The sequence below is a fragment of the Primulina tabacum genome, chromosome 10 (genome assembly GCF_025594145.1).
Source record: "Primulina tabacum isolate GXHZ01 chromosome 10, ASM2559414v2, whole genome shotgun sequence".
NCBI classification, from domain to species: domain Eukaryota; kingdom Viridiplantae; phylum Streptophyta; class Magnoliopsida; order Lamiales; family Gesneriaceae; genus Primulina; species Primulina tabacum.
Window position 1 is genome coordinate 40842593 of NC_134559.1, and position 16125 is coordinate 40858717.

General features: G+C 40.1%; 6 non-coding genes across 6 annotated transcripts; all 6 read left to right on the top strand.

The window, feature by feature from the left end:
* Positions 1 to 273: 273 nt before the first annotated feature.
* On the top strand, positions 274 to 392 carry LOC142507969 (5S ribosomal RNA). Its single transcript, XR_012806204.1, has one exon. It is a non-coding gene; the product is annotated as a 5S ribosomal RNA (ribosomal RNA).
* Positions 393 to 1869: 1477 nt separating this feature from the next.
* Positions 1870 to 1986, top strand: LOC142508067 (5S ribosomal RNA). The gene has a single exon (XR_012806299.1). It is a non-coding gene; the product is annotated as a 5S ribosomal RNA (ribosomal RNA).
* Positions 1987 to 11153: 9167 nt separating this feature from the next.
* LOC142514755 (5S ribosomal RNA) lies at positions 11154 to 11272 on the top strand. The gene has a single exon (XR_012810633.1). It is a non-coding gene; the product is annotated as a 5S ribosomal RNA (ribosomal RNA).
* Positions 11273 to 11953: 681 nt separating this feature from the next.
* Positions 11954 to 12073, top strand: LOC142507166 (5S ribosomal RNA). Its single transcript, XR_012805428.1, has one exon. It is a non-coding gene; the product is annotated as a 5S ribosomal RNA (ribosomal RNA).
* A 669-nt stretch (positions 12074 to 12742) lies between these two features.
* LOC142506700 (5S ribosomal RNA) lies at positions 12743 to 12861 on the top strand. Its single transcript, XR_012804982.1, has one exon. It is a non-coding gene; the product is annotated as a 5S ribosomal RNA (ribosomal RNA).
* Positions 12862 to 13543: 682 nt separating this feature from the next.
* On the top strand, positions 13544 to 13662 carry LOC142514543 (5S ribosomal RNA). Its single transcript, XR_012810432.1, has one exon. It is a non-coding gene; the product is annotated as a 5S ribosomal RNA (ribosomal RNA).
* The last annotated feature ends 2463 nt before the right edge of the window (positions 13663 to 16125 follow it).

Here is a 16125-nt window from a genome sequence, read left to right on the forward strand (position 1 = left end):
TGTGAGCCATTTCTGTGCGGAAGGGTATGACGCAGAATACTCTGGAGACGGTTAACTCATTAAAAACAATTATTTCGACTTTTTTATCCATAGTTTACGTAAACGGTCGCGACACAAGGACTGCCCAGGGAAGTCACCGATCCTAGCTCTGCCATCGCGCCAGAACGCTTAACTTCATGGTTCTGTTTGGATGAGAGCAGTGCTGCGTGTTGTCCATCGCTGCCCGCTCCACACGTACTCGAGGGATATAAGAATAAACATCCACTCAATGTCGGGGGCGATCATACTAGCACTAATTCACCGGATCCCATCAGAACTCCGAAGTTAAGCGTGCTTGGGCGAGAGATGTACTAGGATGGGTGAACCCCTGGGAAGTCCTCGTGTTGCACGTCTTTTCGTGTATTTCTATTTTTGATACTTGTTGACAGACGATTTTCGGCTCAAATCATCTGAATCTCGATCGGGACCAGATAAGACATATGAAATCAACGTAGCTCGGGCACTGCCGGATTTGGACAAAATTGTAGGCTAATTTGATTGTAAACGGGCAAACGAACGAGACACATTACTCCGCAATGAGGTGGTGAGATTTTAGCCGAATTCCTTCTCTAAGACCCTCTAATTTGCGATTTTCCGCTTCTGTTAAGCTTCCATTTCCTCGAGAAATCTGCTTAGAAGTTCAAAATTCGATTCGGTTCCATTTATCGGATCCCAGTTATAATAATAGCTTAGCATTCGCTACTTTTTTCTTATTATTTTTTATATTTTTGGAAACATTTAGGCGATTTTGTTGTCGTGAGCCAGTTCTGTGCGAAAGGGTAAGAACGTCGATTACTCCAGAGTCTGGGTTAACTCCGATTAAAAACATTATTTTGACTGTTAATATATAGTTTATGTAAATGGTCGCAGACACAAGGGACTTAGCCCAGGATAGTCCTACCCCATCCTAGCTCTTCCATCGGCAGAACGCTTAACTTCATGGTTCTGATGGGACGAGAGCAGTGCCGCGTGTTGTGCATCGCCGCCCGCTCCACACGTACTCGAGGGATACATAAATAAACATCCCACTCAATATCGAGTGCGATCAAAGAGCACTAATTCACGGATCCCATCAGAAATACAAAGTTAAGCGTGCTTGGGCGAGAGCAATACCTAGGATAGGTGACCCCCTTGGAAGTCCTCGTGTTGCACGCCTTTTCGTGTTTTTTCTATTTTTGATTACTTGTGACAGAAGATTTTTGGCTCAAATCATCTGAATCTCGATCGGGACCAGATAAGACATGTGAAATCAACGTTACCCCGGGCACTGCCGGATTAGGACAAAATTGTAGCCTAATTTGATTGTAAACGGGCAAATGAACGAGTCTCATTACCCTGCAATGATCTGGTGACAATTTAGCCGAATTCCTTCTCTAAGACCCTCTAATTTGCGATTTTCCGCTTCTGTTAAGCTTCCGTATCCTCGAGAAATCAGCTTAGAAAGTTCGAAATTCGATTCCGGTTCCATTTTATCGTATCCCAGGCATAATAATAGCTTTACATTCGCTATTTTTTTTTCTTATTTTTTTTTCTATTTTCTGGAAACATTTAGCAATTTTTGTTGTCGTGAGCCGGTTCTGTGCGGAAGTGTATGACGCAGATTACTCCGGAGAAGGTTAACTCATTAAAAACAATTATTTAGACTGTTTTACCCATAATTTACGAAAACGGTCGCGACACGAGGAATGCCCAGGGAGGTCACCCATGTCATTGCTCCAGAACGCTTAACTTCATGGTTCTGATTGGGCGAGAGCAGTGCCGCGTCTTGTCCATCGCCGCCCACTCCACACATACTCGAGGGGTATAAGAATAAACATCCCATTCAATGTCGGGTGCGATCATACCAGCACTTATGCACCAGATCCCATCAGAACTCTGAAGTTAATCGTGCTTGGGCGAGAGCAGTACTAGGATGGGGTCCCCTGGGAAGTCCTCGTGTTACACCCCTTTCGTGTTTTTCTATTTTTGATTACTTGTTGACAGACGATTTTCGGCTCAAATCATCTGAATCTCGATCGGGACCATATAAACCATGTGAAATCAACGTAGCTCGGGTACTGCCGGATTGGACAAAATTGTAGGCTAATTTGATTGTAAACGGGCAAACGAACGAGACTCATTACTCCGCAATGAGGTGGCGAGATTTTAGCCGAATTTCTTCTCTAAGACCCTCTAATTTGCGATTTTTCCGCTTCTGTTAAGCTTCCATTTCCTGTAGAAATCCGCTTAGGAAGTTTGAAATTCGATTCCGGTTCCATTTTATCGTATCCCAGGCATAATAATATCTTTACATTCGCTATTTCTTCTTCTTATTTTTTTTCTATTTTCTGGGAACATTTAGCGATTTTTTTTGTCGTGAGCTGGTTCTGTGCGGAAGGGTATGATGCAGATTACTCTTGAGACGGTTAACTCATTAAAAACAATTATTTCGACTGTTTTGTCCATAATTTACGTAAACGATCGCGACACGAGGTCTTCCCAGGGAGGTCACCCATCCTACCTTCTGCCATCGCGCTAGAACGCTTAACTTCATGGTTCTGATTGGGCGAGAGCAGTGCCGCGTGTTGTCCATCGCCGCCCGCCTCCACACGTACTCGAGGGATATAAAAATAAACATCCCACTCAATGTCGGGTGCGATCATACCAGCACTAATGCATTGGATCCCATCAGAACTCCTGTAAGGCCCGAGATTTTGTTACTGTAATCTGAGATTAATCTGAAATGATTATTTATTTATTTAAAGATGATTATATACGGAACGGATCAGATCGGGAGAGCCGAAAGAAAGAATCACATTAGGTGTGAAGAATATAATCGGCGCACATGCGCGGCTTGAATGCGCGCATATGCGCGGAACGTCCAGAGAGTTCGGCGCACATGCGCGGCGGAGGGCGCGCATATGCGCGAGTAAGGGACTGTGCGAGACAGAACATCTCGCGCATATGCGCGAGAAATGTCGCGCATATGCGCTAGAGGATAAACCACAAGGTGCCGGGCAGAAAGCCAGGCGCATATGCGCGACCTTGTGCGCGCATATGCGCGAGGCATGCAAAACGAAAGGATGCCACTTGCCATCACCGTGCGACGTGTATATGTATATATATATATATATAAGCAAAGTCAAATTCTCAGAAATAAGAAGAAGAGAGGAACCGAAGCTCCAAGTTCCTGATGTGCGAAAATTGAACGCCACGCAAATTCCGTCTGTCTGATTTTGAATCCGAGTACGGTATCGTGTTAATAGCGACGACAGCTACAACTAGACGTAAGTTTTGTTACGTTTAGACATGATTTGAATTTATGATATTGTCAGAATTGAATATGAATCAGATATGATGTTCCTGCTACAGTAGGCATTGTATAATTGAAGTCAGATTAAAGAATAGACTGGTTATACAATTATTATGAATTTTCAGAGTTGATTTAGTTGAGATTCTATATCAGAGTTGTGTTATATTCAAATTTTGAATTGTACGGATACTGATTATGTATTCTGGTATTATATCTGTGATGTTGAGATTGACGGGGTATCAAGACTGTATTGTTATGCTGTCGAAACATCAGTAGATTGATATTGATCAGATTCAGTATTGATTGAGATTGATCAGATTCAGTAATGATTTCGATTGTATCGTGATATCATTGATATGAATTAGATTGTACCTTGTTCAGATATGAATCAGATTATATACCGATTTGAGTATTGATCAGAACGGGTCTTGAATTGAGTTATATACTGATATGGTATTTATGTGACTTGTCATTGCTAGACTGGGTATGGACAGATTGACATACAAGACTTCGTCTTCATCAGATCGTGAAGAGAAAGGTATAAATAAATGTTGATTCGGGATTGCACAACTCGAGTTAGGTTTGACTTGAGTTTCCCAAAATCACATACTTTACTTTATTGCATTGATATTTGCAGATTATCAGATTGATATGTTTAGTCTATTGAATTATAGCATAGCCAGAGTTTGAGTCTAGGGCAGATCAGCCTAGCTAGGGCAGAACCGCCGAGTCTTTGAAAGAACCGCGTAGACTCTAGACTTACGGTGTATCGATGAGCTTAGATGTAGATCGACGTCTATTGTAGACATTCGATACAGCATACCAAAGTCTAAATTAGATCAGGATCCCTAGATTAGAATGAGAGATGAGTCGAGTCTTAGATATTGAGACTAGAATTTGATTTACAGATCCGTATTGATTTATGTTTCGTAGATTACGATTCATGTTTTATTTACAGACTGTTATTGATACATGTTGTTTGATTATGCTACATGTGATAAGATATAATTCATGCTTTTATGTTAATTCAGTTAACTGCATGTATACATTATTTATACTGGGATTTATTCTCAGCGGAGTATCCGACTGTTGTCTTGTTTTGTATGTGTGCATGACAACAGGTGGGACAGGATCGGGGTCAAGAAGATGATGAGAGAAGACGAGTTTAGAGTGGTGATTCCGGACTTATTGTAGATTTGGTTTAATACTTAAAATTTAGTAGTTGAACCTTAGACTAGTTTGAATAATTATTGTACATTATTGTACTTATATAATGAGATGTATATTAGTTACATTCCATTACGCTCCGCACTTGCATTTTAAAAAGAAAAAATTTTAGACCCTGATTATCTGAATTGATAATTAACTTCCAAAGATGATTAAGACAAACGATTAGCGTCCGGGACCCCACAACAGGTGGTATCAGAGCGATAGATCCTTTAGACTGAGATAGAAGAGAATGAGCGGGGTAGATAGATTGAGTTTTCTTTCCTTGCATGTGATTGCTAGCGTGAGAATTATTTTAATGTTGAACGACATTGCGTATGCTAGCATGACATTATGCTTTACTGCTTCGAAATACATGGTTACCTGATTATCTGATTTGAGTTGGTATTATGTATTATTGAGTATGAATCAGATCTGATTCATGATCAGCAGTAAGATGATCAGAGAAAGATTTGGAACAGATTTGTAGTATTTGAGTACTAATGTTTTGATAAGCAGATATACCTCCACGGAGAATTCCAAAAAGGGGTAGTACTTCGACTGAACAGATAGATGTATCAGAAACTCATATGGAAATACAGTTGAAAGAATTTCAGGTATTTCAGCCGCCGAACTTGAGTGGTACCGAGACGTCTGAAGATTGTGAGAACTGGTTTGATGACATAGAAATACTGTTTGATTTACTTAATAATTCAGATGAGCAGAGAATTAAACTGATATTCCACTAGTTACGAGAGACTGCCAGGAGTTGGTGGATTACAAGTAAAAGAATGCTAGAACAGAGAGGTACAGTGATTTCGTGGGAAATATTCAGAACTGAATTTTATCGAAGATTTTTCTCAGTTTCGTACCGAGAGGACAAGAAAGCAGAGTTTGAGAACTTGAGACAAGGTCAACTGAATATTGAAGAATATGTTGCTAAATTCTCTACTCTACTGCGTTTTGCTCCTAATGTAATTGGAAATGATGAAGCTGTAGCGGATCAGTTCATTAGAGGATTGAACTCGGAGATAGTTGCATTGATGAATATGCAGCGACCTTATCATTTTTCTGATGCATTGAGTAAAGCGAAGAGAGCGGAGGCGAGTCTGATTAGACAACTAAAAAGGGTGTGTGCGATGCAACCCCAGACACAGCAATCCCCTCTCCGATTTGATCGCGGCAGCACGAGTGGAAAGCAAGATTTGCTGAAAGCTCGAAAGAAACCATTCAAGAAGTTAAGGAGCGGACTGAGCGGTTCAACTAGCTCCAGTGGTTCCAGCTCAAGTTATACTGGAGTGTATTGCAAGATTTGCGGAGGGAGACATTCCACAGGGCAATGCTAGGGAGTGACTGGTAGTTGTCGTATCTGCCGACAGCCGGGACACTTTGCTAGAGTTTGTCCCCAGAGAGATTCCCGCAGATTTCAGAGAGCTAGACCATCTGGTGGTAGTGACCGAGGAACAGACCCAAGAGGCACTTGATGATATAGTGGCAAGTACTGTTCTTTTATGATTATATTGCATATGTATTGATATATATTAATGCATTTCTTACAATTGTCTCTGACTTAGTTGCATTGATATATACGGTACCTGTTGGGTCTGTATTGCGGTAGTATTAATTTTTGTACCTTCTGGGAAAGAAAAATTGATATCAGAGATTTCTGTGATATATTGTATACTACAGTAAGATGAGAATGAGATCGAGTTAAATTATGATGTACTTGTGTTTTCTGATTTGATTTCATGATTGACATTAATATGCTGAACAAGTACAGAACTATTATAGATTCCTTTCAGGAGAGTATAAGATTCAGACCAGATATGGCTGATGAGTAGAGATTTCACGGTAAGGATTCTAGATTCAGAATTCCTTTGATATTTATGTTGTCTAGGGACTCGATTGTTGCAGAAAGGAGCAGATGGCATCCTTATGTATTCAGTAGACATACTGAAATCGAGTCTAGCATTGGCAGATTTGCCAATGATGTACGAGTTAGCTGATGTTTGCCCAGATAAGATTTCAGATTTGCTTTATATCAGAAAGATAGATTTCAGAATTGAATTGAGACCAGATAATGTTTATTGTTTTAGAATTCAGTACAGAATGATATTGAATGTCCAGAATGACACTGAATGAATTGAAAGAATTAAAAGATCAGTAGAAGAGTACCGACAAGGAGTTACATCTGATTTATTGTTTCTCTTTGGCATATTTCAGTATGTTCAGAGATATTCTGATGATTTCATGCTCGTTGTATCTATGATATTTTGATATATTCGCAGCATCTGATTGATTGAATCGAATAACTGAAGATTGAATGGGATATTCTGAGAAATGTGATTATTGTATACAGAAATTTTTCAGATATGAATTCTGCTTGAAACAGATTGTATTCAGAGTGTGCGATATCTGAAGTTAGTATACCGATTGTTCTTGACACAGTTAAAATTGTGATCAGTGACTGAGAACGATACCGATATCAGAAATATCAGAGAATTTATTTTGTCAGAGTGGGCAGATTGTATTATCTGAGTATGTTTTGAACTGCTTGAGAATTGTTAGCTTCTAGATCAGTATAGATTATTGATATTCCGAATCTGATTTGATAGTACGGTTATTCTGAGTCAGTGTTTGATATAGATTATTCAAACCGAATCAGAACTGAATTCAAGAATTACAGCAGTTCAGAAATATAATCAGAATGTCCAGAACTTAATTTCGATAATCAGAGCAGAGCATCGATCAGGGTGACAGATATGTGATTTTTACTGTATGAAAATGATTATCTTGTAATGTCAAATGTTTCAGAATTGTACAACAGAATTTGATATCGATAATCAGAACCGAATACCAGGTAGGTATTTTTCTTTAATTTATATTATTAACTGATTGTTTATACCAAATAGTTCGAATTGGAAATGACAGATTGGGTCAGAAGCGCACAGAAATGGATTCAGTAGTCGTTCAGGTAACAGAAAGTATATGATAATTCGAACAGATAGTTTTTATATAGACAGATTAAATCAGTTGTGACAGAATTGGTACTGAAATGTTGGTAGAACTTGTACTAAAATGTCTGAATTGCCAATAAATGAAGACAGAAAGATAGAAATCAAAAGATTTATTACAGAATTTGTATATTTCTGACTAGACATGGGGAGTATACTTCGATGAATTCCGTAATGAGATCACTGCAATACTTTCCAGATTGTGATGTAATGTGATTGTGATTGACAGATTGTTCAATCTATATCTATTAGTTTGTACCAGATAACATACAAACATGACCAAATGACACAGATCGATGTCAGAAAAGTGGTCAGAATAACTAGAATGCCGAAGTAGAGTATATCAGATTGTGATTTTGCTTGATTTTGTGCTTGTGGCAGAATATACCACGAACTCTTTTCTATACTATCCAGATATGGGAAGTTATTTATAGAGCCGTAGTGCTGGATGTTAGCACTAGTGAAAACGAAACATTATTACTTTGTGCATTCTGGTCCAATGAGAACTGCAGATTTCCTGCGTATAAGGATAATGACTCAAAGATATCTGAGATAAGATCTGATACAGTCTGAGATAGAGCAAGAAAAATGGAACTGATTCAGAAGAAAATGAAAATTATTCTGTTGTTGAAAACACAGTAAGATTTTCAAAATAGCAAAGAGATTATTTGAAAGACAGAATCTGATATGAGATTGAGATTTCAGAATTGATTCATTGAGATGAGTTTCTGATTTAAACTCTGTATACATTCTTCTGATATATCTGAATTGGTTACTTGCGAGTTCGAGGACGAACTCCGATCTAAGAGGGGGAGAAATGTAAGGCCCGAGATTTTGTTACTGTAATCTGAGATTAATCTGAAATGATTTATTTATTTATTTAAAGATGATTATAGACGGAACGGATCAGATCGGGAGAGCCGAAAGAAGAAATCACATTAGGTGTGAAGAATATAATCGGCGCACATGCGCGGCTTGAATGCGCACATATGCGCGGAACGTCCAGAGAGTTCGGCGCACATGCGCGGCGGAAGGCGCGCATATGCGCGAGTAAGGGAATGTGCGAGACAGAACATCTCGCGCATATGCGCGAGAAATGTCGCGCATATGCGCGAGAGGATAAACCACAAGGTGCCGGGCAGAAAGCCAGGCGCATATGCGCGACCTTGTGCGCGCATATGCGCGAGGCATGCAAAACGAAAGGATGCCACTTGCCATCACCGTGCGACGTGTATATGTATATATATATATATATAAGCAACGTCAAATTCTCAGAAATAAGAGGAAGAGAGGAACCGAAGCTCCAAGTTCCTGATGTGCGAAAATTTAACGCCACGCAAATTCCGTCTGTCTGATTTTGAATCCGAGTACGGTATCGTGTTACTAGCGACGACAGCTACAACTGGACGTAAGTTTTGTTACGTTTAGACATGATTTGAATTTATGATATTGTCAGAATTGAATATGAATCAGATATGAAGTTCCTGCTACAGTAGGCATTGTATAATTGAAGTCAGATTAAAGAATAGACTGGTTATACAATTATTATGAATTTTAGAGTTGATTTAGTTGAGATTCTATATCAGAGTTGTGTTATTATTCAAATTTGAATTGTACGGATACTGATTATGTATTCTGGTATTATATCTGTGATGTTGAGATTGACGGGGTATCAAGACTGTATTGTTATGCTGTCGAAACATCAGTAGATTGATATTGATCAGATTCAGTATTGATTGAGATTGATCAGATTCAGTAATGATTTCGATTGTATCGTGATATCATTGATATGAATTAGATTGTACCTTGTTCAGATATGGATCAGATTATATACCGATTTGAGTATTGATCAGAACGGGTCTTGAATTGAGTTATATACTGATATGGTATTTATGTGACTTGTCATTGCCAGACTGGGTATGGACAGATTGACATACAAGACTTCGTCTTCATCAGATCGTGAAGAGAAAGGTATAAATAAATGTTGATTCGGGATTGCACAACTCGAGTTAGGTTTGACTTGAGTTTCCCAAAATCACATACTTTACTTTATTGCATTGATATTTGCAGATTATCAGATTGATATGTTTAGTCTATTGAATTATAGCAGAGCCAGAGTTTGAGTCTAGGGCAGATCAGCCTAGCTAGGGCAGAACCGCCGAGTCTTTGACAGAACCGCATAGACTCTAGACTTGCGGTGTATCGATGAGCTTAGATGTAGATCGACGTCTATGTAGACATTCGATACAGCATACCAAAGTCTAAATTAGATCAGGATCCCTAGATTAGAATGAGAGATGAGTCGAGTCTTAGATATTGAGACTAGAATTTGATTTACAGATCCGTATTGATTTATGTTTCGTAGATTACGATTCATGTTTTATTTACAGACTGGTATTGATACATGTTGTTTGGTTATGCTACATGTGATAAGATATAATTCATGCTTTTATGTTAATTCAGTTAACTGCATGTATACATTATTTATACTGGGATTTATTCTCACCGGAGTATCCGGCTGTTGTCTTGTTTTGTATGTGTGCATGACAACAGGTGTGACAGGATCGGGGTCAAGAAGATGATGAGAGAAGACGAGTTTAGAGTGGTGATTCCGGACTTATTGTAGATTTGGTTTAATACTTAAAATTTAGTAGTTGAAGCTTAGACTAGTTTGAATAATTGTTGTACATTATTGTACTTATATACTGAGATGTATATTAGTTACATTCCATTACGCTCCGCACTTGCATTTTAAAAAGAAAAATTTTTAGACCCTGATTATCTGAATTGATAATTAAATCCCAAAGATGATTAAGAAAACGATTAGCGTCCGGGACCCCACAACTCCGAAGTTAAGAGTGCTTGGGCGAGAGAAGTACTAGGATGGGTGACCCCCTGGGAAGTCCTCGTGTTGCACCCCTTTTAGTGTTTTTCTATTTTTGATTACTTGTTGACAGACGATTTTCGGCTCAAATCATCGGAATCACGACCAGGACCAGGTAAGACATGTGAAATCAACGTAGCTCGGGCACTGCCGGATTTGGACAAAATTGTAGCCTAATTTGATTGTAAACGGGCAAACGAACGAAACTCATTACTCCGCAATGAGCTGGCGAGATTTTAGCCGAATTCCTTCTCTAAGACCCTCTAATTTGCGATTTTCCGCTTCTGTTAAGCTTTCGTTTCCTCGAGAAATCCGCTTAGGAAGTTCGAAATTCGATTTCGGTTCCATTTTATCGTATCCCAAGCATAATAATAGCTTTACATTTGTTATTTTCATCTTCTTATTTTTTTCTATTTTCTGGGAACATTAAGCGATTTTTGTTATCGTGAGCCGGTTCTGTGCGGAAGGGTATGACGCAGATTACTCCAGAGACGGTTAACTCATTAAAAACAATTATTTCGACTGTTTTATCCATAATTTACGTAAACGGTTGCGACACGAGGACTGCCCAAAGAGGTCACCCAACCTAGCTCTGCCATTGCGCCAGAACGCTTAACATCATGGTTCTGATTGGGCGAGAGCAGTGCCGCGTGTTGTCCATCGCCGCCCGCTCCACACGTACTCGAGGAATATAAGAATAAACATCCCACTCAATTTCGGGTGCGATCATACCAGCACTAATGCACCGGATCCCATCAGAAATCCGAAGTTAAGCGTGCTTGGGCGAGAGCAGTACTAGGATGGGTGACCCCCTGGGAAGTCCTCGTGTTATACCCCTTTTCGTGTTTTTCTATTTTTGATTACTTGTTGACAGACGATTTTCGGCTAAAATAATCTGAATCTTGATCGTGACCAGATAAGACATGTGAAATCAACGTAGCTCGGGCACTGCCGGATTTGACAAAATTGTAGGCTAATTTGGTTGTAAATGGGCAAACGAACGAGATTCATTACTCTGCAATGATTTGGCGAGAGTTTAGCCGAATTCCTTCTCTAAGACCCTCTAATTTGCGATTTTTCGCTTCTGTTAAGCTTCCATTTCCTCGAGAAATCCGCTTAGGAAGTTCGAAATTCGATTTCGGTTCCATTTTATCGTATCCCAAGTATAATAATAGCTTTACATTCGTTATTTTATTCTTCTTATTTTTTTCTATTTTATGGGAACATTTAGCGATTTTTGTTGTCGTGAGCCGGTTCTGTGCGGAAGGGAATGACGCTGATTACTCCGAAGATGGTTATCTCATTAAAAACAATTATTTCGACTGTTTTAGCCTTAATTTACGTAAATGGTCGCGACACGAGGACTGCCCAGGGAGGTCACCCATCCTAGCTCTGCCATCGCGCCAGAACGCTTAACTTCATGGTTCTGATTGGGCGAGAGCAGTGCCGCATGTTGTCCAACGTCGCCCGCTCCACACGTACTCGAGGGATATAAATATAAACATCCCACTCAATGTCGGGTGCGATCATACCAGCACTAATGCATCGGATCCCATCAGAACTCCGAAGTTAAGCGTGCTAGGGCGAGAGAAGTACTAGGAAGGGTGACCCCCCCGGGAAGTCCTCCTGTTGCACCCCTTTTCGTGTTTTTCTATTTTTGATTACTTGTTGACAGACGATTTTCGGCTCAAATCATCGGAATCTCGATCGGGACCAGATAAGACATGTGAAATCAACGTAGCTCGGGCACTGCCGGATTTAGACAAAATTGTAGCCTAATTTGATTGTAAACGGGAAAACGAACGAAACTTATTACTCCGCAACGAGGGGGCGAGATTTTAGCCAAATTCCTTCTCTAAGACCCTCTAATTTGCGATTTTCAGCTTCTGTTAAGCTTCCGTTTCCTCGAGAAATCCGCTTAGGAAGTTCAAAATTTGATTCCGGTTCCATTTTATCGTATCGTAGGCATAATAATAGCTTTACATTCGCTATTTCTTCTTCTTATTTTTTTGCTATTTTCTGGGAACATTTAACAATTTTTTTTTTCGTGCGGAAGGGTATGATGCAGATTACTCTGGAGACGGTTAACTCATTAAAAACAATTATTTCTACTGTTTTAGCCTTAATTTACGTAAATGGTCGCGACACGAGGACTGCCCAGGGAGGTCACCCATCCTAGCTCTGCCATCGCGCCAGAACGCTTAACTTCATGGTTCTGATTGGGCGAGAGCAGTGCCGCATGTTGTCCAACGCCGCCCGCTCCACACGTACTCGAGGGATATAAAAATGAACATCCCACTCAATGTCGGGTGCGATCATACCAGCACTAATGCATCGGATCCCATCAGAACTCTGAAGTTAAGCGTGCTAGGGCGAGAGAAGTACTAGGAATGGTGACCCCCTGGGAAGTCCTCGTGTTGCAGCCCTTTTCGTGTTTTTCTATTTTTGATTACTTGTTGACAGACGATTTTCGGCTCAAATCATCTGAATCTCGATCGGGACCAGATAAGACATGTGAAATCAACGTAGCTCGGGCACTACCGGATTTGGACAAAATTGTAGCCTAATTTGATTGTAAACGGGCAAACGAAAGAGACTCATTACTCTGCAATGAGCTGGCGAGATTTTAGCCGAATTCCTTCTCTAAGACCCTCAAATTTGCGATTTTCCGCTTCTGTTAAGCTTCCGTTTCCTCGAGAAATTCGTTTAGGAAGTCTGAAATTCGATTCCGGTTCCATTTTATCGTATCCTAGGCATAATAATAGCTTTACATTCGCTATTTTCTTCTTCTTTTTTTTTTCTATTTTCTGGGAACATTTAGCGATTTTTGTTGTCGTGAGCCAGGTTTTGTGCAGAAGAGTACGACGCAGATTATTCTGGAGATGGTTAACTCATTAAAAACAATTATTTCGACTGTTTTAGCCCTAAGTTACGTAAACGGTCGCGACACGAGAATGCCCAGGGAGGTCACCCATCCTAGCTCTGTCATCGCGCCAGAACGCTTAACTTCATGGTTCTGATTGGACGAGAGCAGTGCCACGTGTTGTCCATCGGCGCCCGCTCCACACGTACTCGAGGGATATAAGAATAAACATCCCACTCAATGTCGGGTGCGATCATACGAGCACTAATGCACCGGATCCCATCAGAACTCCGAAGTTAAGCGTGCTTCGGCGAGAGCAGTACTAGGATGGGTGACCCCCTAGGAAGTCCTCGTGTTGAACCCCTTTTCGTGTTATTGTATTTCTGATTACTTGTTGACAGACGAATTTCGGCTCAAATCATCTGAATCTCGATCAGGACCAGATAAAACATGTGAAATCAACGTAGCACGGGCACTCCCGGTGTAATGCCCGAGATTTTGATTCTGTTAATCTTAGATTATTGATTAAGAATTGAGGTGATTATAGCCGGGCCATTTCGTGACCAGATTGGGCAAAACATATGAAAAGTACAATATTTGGACAGAACTGTTGGCGCCCGAGCGGTAGGAAATGACCGCCCGAGCGCCAGTGTTCAATAAGAATACTATTCGGGCAGAACCTGTGGCGCCCGAGCGGTAGAAAATTACCGCCCGAGCGCCAATGGATAACAAGCCGAGTACCGGGCAGAGTGTTCGGCGCCCGAGCGGTAGTTTATAACTGCCCGAGCGCCGACTGAAAATCAGGGAGAATGGGACACATATCTTTACATGCATGAGATATATATATATATATATATATATATATATAAGTTTCCTTCTTCAGAATTTAGCAGGAAGAGTCGAGGATTTCTCTAAGAAATCCTTACGCCTTTTAGCGTATAGATTTGTGATTTGTGAACGTTCCGCCCGTCCGATTTTGAATTCGATTATGAGATATTGGAAGTGATATCTGACTAATATTGTATTGTTGGGTATACCGATATTGTACCGTTATGCCATCGATAGTGAATTAGATTGAGTATTGAGCAGAACAGATTTGATTGGAGCAATGTATTGATATTATACTCCTCGATATTGTTATTGCCAGATTGATATTGTCAGGCTTTGAGTTCGAGACTTTGACAGAGTCAGAGTGACAGAAAGAAAGGTATAAATTAATGTTGAGTTGGGATTGCACAACTCGAGTGAGGTTTGACTCGAGTTTCCCTAAATCACATACCTAGTTTACTGCATTGATATTTGTAGTTAATGAGATTGATGTTTGTAGTCTATTGATTTATAGCCACTGCATGTTTTGACTACTGATTCGTTTAGTCATAGACTGATTCGTCTAGCTATCGGCTGAGTTGCCTAGCTACTGGCTGATTCGCCTAGTCATCGGATGATTCGCCTAGTCCCTGACTGATTCGTCTAATTATTGGCTGATTCGCTTAATCCTTGATTGATTCGTCAATTCTATGGCTGATACGACTAGTTGATTTACAGTTTTGATATCATACATGTTTGTTGATTGGCTGCATGTGAATGATATTTGTTATATGCTTTTGTATATGTTTTTATATGATTGCATGTTTACATTGTTTATACTGGGATTTATTCTCACCGGAGTTATCCGGCTATTGTCTTGTTTTGTATGTGTGCATGACAACAGGTGGGACAGGCTCAGGGTCGAGGAGATGAGGAAAGATCGTGATTAGAGTGGAGGCTCCGGACTTGGATTAGAGATAGGGTTGGACACTTGATATTAGCTGTTAAACCTTAGTTGAATAAATGTATGTGGTACAGGACTTGTACTTTTATACTGAGATGTCTATACGTTTTATTTCACTACGTTCCGGATTTTAAAAAAAATTTAGACCCTATTTTATAATTGATTAATTAGTCCCAATGATGATTAAGAACATGATTAGCGTCCGGGCCCCCACAACAGGTGGTATCAGAGCGATAGATCCTTTAGACTGAGAAAGAAGCTAGTGAGCGAGGTAGATTGAGTTTTCTTTCCTTGCTTGTGATTGCTAGTATGCTTTACTGCTTTATATAATACATGTTACTTGACTTATCTGATTCGATTGTGTAATATGTATTATTGGGAACGAATTTGAACCGATTCTTGATCAGCAGTAAGATGATCGGAGGAGGGACTGAATTGAAACAGGTTTGTTGGATTGGGGTTACTAATCCTTTTGATATTCAGATATGCCTCCTCGAAGAATACCAGAACAGGGTAGCACATCGAATCCTCCAATGGATGTTACAGCCACTCCAATGGAGACATTATTGAAAAGGTTTCAGTCGTTCAAACCACCGACACTGAAGGGTACTGAGACATCAGTTGAGTGTGAAAGTTGGTTAGATAACATTGAGATGATGTTTGATTCACTGGAGTACAGTGATGAGCGCCGAATTTAATTGATTGGGCACCAGTTGCTTGATGTTGCAAAGAACTGGTGGATTACGATGCAGAAGGCCTTGGAGCATCGGGGTACGACTATTACTTGGGATGTATTTAAAACTGAGTTTTATCAAAGATTTTTCCCAGTGTCGTACAGAAAAGATAAGGGGGCGGAATTTGCCAATTTGAGACAGGGTCAGCTGAACATTGAAGAATATGTGACCAAGTTCTCTACCTTATTGAAGTTTGCTCCCCATGTGGCTGGAAATGACGAAGCTGTTGCTGATCAGTTCATCAATGGCTTGAATCCCGATATATTTACATTGGTGAACACAGGGCGACCGAATAACCTTGGTGATGCCATGAATAGAGCAA